This window comes from Garra rufa, chromosome 1 (assembly GCF_049309525.1).
Source record: "Garra rufa chromosome 1, GarRuf1.0, whole genome shotgun sequence".
Lineage (NCBI taxonomy): Eukaryota > Metazoa > Chordata > Actinopteri > Cypriniformes > Cyprinidae > Garra > Garra rufa.
The window spans coordinates 21,714,781-21,719,279 of NC_133361.1; positions in this window are offsets into that span (position 1 = coordinate 21,714,781).

The window sequence follows — 4,499 nt, forward strand, 5'->3', positions numbered from 1 at the left end:
AAACTTCCTGTCTCTTTTCTTTAAATGCAACCCCATTTGCTAATAGCACGAATGCACGTTTCCCTTTTGAATTATGGAATCCTAGCGTATCGTCACCATAAACTGCGTGAGGGGTGAGGACGCACCCAGGCCCGTACAGATCGTGGCTAGCCAGTGATGCATGACGATAGCTGAAGCTGTTTGGTGGTGTTTGCAATTACCCCAGTTTACAAACCAGCACATTACTACGTGTGAAAAATCTGCAAGCAATTTGTGGCAGCGGAGAGAGAGGAAAGGCACATGTATCCCAGAGGGCCCCGAGAGACTGGAGCTCAAGAGCTGCACGGAACGCACGGCACTCTGGGAAGAACCGCACCGTAGGGTTAAGGCCTGCAAAATATCAAGCCCAAATTCATCAGCTCATTTGTCAACACATTCTCTGGGACTAATAAGAGGAAATGGTTAAGGTGTGCTGCGCTATGCGCCAGATTTGCACCAGCGGCACTGCCGTCGAAACTCATTCGACTGCACACACTGCTGGACGAATAGTTTTGGAAAAAGTCTCTTCGGCTCACCAAGGCTGAATTTATTTGATCTTGAATACAGTAAAAACCTGTGATGCAAAGCTGAATTTTTAGTCTTCAGTGTCACATGATCCTTTAGAAATCATTCTAATATGCTGATTTGATGCTTAAGAAAAAAAGTATTATCATTAAGGTTAAAAACAGTTGTGCTGCTTTATAGTTTTGTCTAAAACTGTGATAAACTACCAGGGACGTAATGATATTATCAATATCATGGTATGGCGATAACAAAACTGTCTCAATATTATCGTAGTCACATGACGATATGAAACAAATGGTCTTCCAGGCAAAAAAATTACTTTTTAAAATATATTTAAACTTATTCCACCATAAAAGGTCTTTTAAGTTGTGTTTTGGGCTCAAGTATCTGTCAAACGAACTAAAACCGAAAGCACAATATGGCTTCATCAAGTCTGTTTTCACTGCACTTTGTTCAGGTGATTAGCTCCGGTGTTTTCTGCGCCTCAGAACGGCTCCGTTCACAGAAAATGAATGCAGTGAACTCGTTTATTGCATGTGCTGTAAGTTTAACGCACATTTGGGAAGACAACGGCCACTAGTTAGGCTTTATTTTCATGGCAGATGATTATAGAATTTGACTAGATTTGTAGTGAGATACGTTTTTGTAAGCCTGTTTTAACTAAAACAGGAGTTTCCGTCAAAATAAAAGCTTAAAAGTGCAGTATAAATTGCTGACAGCTAGCGGTTTAAATGGGTAATGTTACTGCAGTCCAAATTCAAAATATCTCTTTCAAATGTTAAAATTAGGAAATAGGTATTGTAATTTTCCTACTGCAGTGTAAAGCAAAAATAATATACCTATGAAGTATGAATTTTCAGTTATTTTACAGTGTCACTGTTTTACAATATATGGCTATTACTCTCATTGTTTTTATTATTATTATTATTATATTCTAATTAGTTTGACTTCCTAAAACACCAGTGTGAATGTAATTTAGACTGAGACAGTATATCACAAATTAAAAGAGTCCCCTTTAAAATTTAGGTACAAGTCAATTCACTGACTTAAAATTTTCTTAGTAAAGAAAATGGGTTGGAGCTATTAATTTTGAACTCTCAAAGTTCATTAGACAGAATAATTTAACTTTAAAATGTACAAAATTTGTCTTTTTTTTTAAAATACCGCAATAAATATCGTATTGTGGACTTCACATCGCAATATTATCGTATTGTGAGATTTTGATATCCCTATAAACCACTATTTAAAAGTTTGAGTAAGTAAGATTTAAAAGCTAAATCATACTTTTAGTCAGCTGGATGCATTGTGATTAAAAAGTGATTGAAAGTGACAATGACATTTATAGAATATTTATATTTAAAATTTAAAATATTTATATTTAAAATAATCGCTGTTCTTTTGAACTTTCTGTTCATCAAAGAATCCTGAAAAAATGAGTCATGGTTTCCAGGGGAAAAAAAATACTATGCAGCAAAAACTGCTTTTAACATTAATAATAAGAATAACTATTACTAATAATTGAGAAGCAATAATAATTGAGCAGCAAATTAGTATATTAGACAGATTTCTGAAGGATCATGTGACACTGAAGACTGAAGAGTAAGGATACTAAAAATTCAGGTTTGACTCACTGGAATAAATTACATTTTAAAACATATCACAATAGAAAACAGTTCTTTTAAATTGTAATAATATTTCACAATTTTATAGTTTTACTGTATTTTAGATTAAATAAATGCAGCCTTCGTGAGCAAAAAAAAACATAAAAAAAAAAAAACATTAAAAAAGGAAATAAGAGATTAAATCTACAAAATGTGTTTTTCCAAACATACTATGGTAAATTTCTTATCAAACTGTGACGTCATAAATGCCCACGCTTTTTCCTTTCCTGTTTGGCTAACACATAATTGCGCTAAACTCAACGTAAACAATGATGGCTCGCTGATAAAAATCATTAGTGCGTAATTCCTTGAGTAGGTGTCGTAGCACAGGATGTAGTTGAGCAAAAACAAACAAACAACAAAAAAAGCCAGCGGCGAGAGATTTCATGAGGAATAATGGATGAAGGATTGCACACCCAAGCTGGTAATGATGTTCCTGCAGCTCAACTGGCAGAGCCTAGCGCTAGCAGCGCCAAGGTCACGGGTTCAGTTCCCAGGAAATGCAGGTGCAGATAAAATATATAGCTTGACTGCACTGTAAGTTGCTTTGGGGGAAAAAAGGATCTGCCAAATGCGGAAAATGTAATGACAAAATGTTTTTGGATTGGAACGTTCTCTGCAGTTATTCTATGGATATTTAAAAGTAAAAATAAATAAATTAAAAATTTAAACTTTGTCTCTCTTATATGTATTTGCATTAACATTAATCCTGATCAATTAGAAATGCTATCCGGTCCCAGATTTTACCCAACGCATGAACAAAGTTTAACATAAAAAAAAGTGTTTAAATGAATTAAGTGTTAAGTGTTCAAAATGTTACAATGAATTAAAGCTCACGATTTCAAAATAATAAAGGAAATCTCTGGTGGTCAAGATCTTTTGATCATCCAGTTGTATTGTGACTGTAGCATTATCAGAAATCTTGAGCCTACTTAACTTGTGTCCGATTTCGACATACCGCCGAGTTATCTGCACAGCTCGATGCACACGACCGCCGCACCGCTGACTTCATGTGCGTCGAGAATCAAACCGAGGCTTAGCGCTGCTTACAGAGCGTGACGGAGAACACAGGAAAGCTTTGGAAACATCATTAGTCCTGCATATCTCTGCTTTTGATAACCAGGCCCAGACGGACTCCGCAGACGTCTCCTTCTGAGAAGTGGATTTAAAGAGACAGTTCACTAAAAAAATGCATTCGGTCATCATGTACTTGAAATTTCTCTCATGTGTGGAACATGAAAAAAAATATTTTGAGAAACGTCCTAGTATTTTTATCAAATTAATGGGATCCAGTATTTATTTATTTTTTTTTAAGTTGTAAAGTACACTGAGATTGCTGGACTACGTCTTTCTACTTTGATTCAAATGTTACTTGCTGTTTCTTTCTATTAATTGTGAAGTTAACTAGCAATTTCTGAGTGAAATTATTTTTTACACCATTTTTTTCATGGTGGTAAAAGGCATATTTGGGTGTGTAATGTACAATCAAATTAGCCAATATTGAACCCTGGACCACAAAACCCGTCATGAACCAGTTTTTTGAAATATTGAGAAAATCGCCTTTAAAGTTGTCCAAATGAAGTTCTTAGCAATGCATATTACTAATCAAAAATTAAGTTTTGATATATTCACGGTAGGAAATGTATAAAATATCTTCATAGAACATGATCTCAATATCCTAAAGATTTTTGGCATAAAAGAAAAATCAATCATTTTGACCCATACAATGTATTTTTGGCTATTGCCCTGGTTTTGTGGTCCAGGGTCACATATATTTACCAAACGAACATGCAAAGATTGAACTTGTGATTGAGTGACATACTCAATATTTCCGCACATCAAAGAGACCATCTTTTAGCATTTTGTCAAGCAAGAGGTTTTAGTTCTGAAAGAAATTAATACTTCCATTCACCAAGGATGCATTACATTGATCAAAAGTGACAGTAAAGGCTTTTATAATGCTACAAAAAAAAACAAATGCTGTTCTTTTCAACTTTCCATTCCTGAAAACATTAATCAGCATGACTGTTTTCAACATTGATAAATAATAAAAAATGTCCCTTGAATCAGCAAATCAGCATATTAGAATGATTTCTAAACACTGAAGACTGGAGAGATGATGCTTTGACGTCACAGGAATAAATAACATTTTAAAATATACTGCATCCAGTATTTCAGCTTTATTTGAGTTACCGAAAGCCATTTTTAATAGCTGTAGTTTTGGTTTTAGTTAACAATAACAACACTAACTTAGAAATGGCTTGCAATTGCCTTGGGATATACAGTAGTTTTAAC